This window comes from Lynx canadensis, chromosome A3 (assembly GCF_007474595.2).
Source record: "Lynx canadensis isolate LIC74 chromosome A3, mLynCan4.pri.v2, whole genome shotgun sequence".
Taxonomy (NCBI): domain Eukaryota; kingdom Metazoa; phylum Chordata; class Mammalia; order Carnivora; family Felidae; genus Lynx; species Lynx canadensis.
The window spans coordinates 104,121,553-104,122,007 of NC_044305.1; positions in this window are offsets into that span (position 1 = coordinate 104,121,553).

Sequence of the window (455 nt, forward strand, 5' to 3'; positions counted from 1 at the left end):
AAAAAATACTGATGGTCACTTTCGTGACGTTAGCAGCTGGGACCGGCCGCCATCGCACACATCCATTCCACACCCGGCCTTGCTTCTGGGGCCGCTGAAAGGGAGGCCCAGCTCGTCTCCAGGGCTTGGGGCTCATGTCATTCCAACTTCTGTAAGGACAGCTCAAGAGCAAGTTCCAGAAACTAGACGCACAGCTTGGGCAAAGCTGGGGGTGCACTAGCTCGGCCTGGGCGGTGAAGAGGCCTCCATAGGCAGAGTGGACCCCTCGCCCAGCCCTCTGCCTCATGTTCCCACTCTCCCTGATGGAGTGCTACTTTTCCCCCTTGCCACACTGCCAAGCACCCCACCCATGACAGACACTGGACATGGCCCTGAGCCCCGCTCCCCCAAGTTCACCAGCAGCAGCCGCAGGGCCCAGCTTGCCACCACCTTCCCGCCTTAGGGGGCGGCTCTCC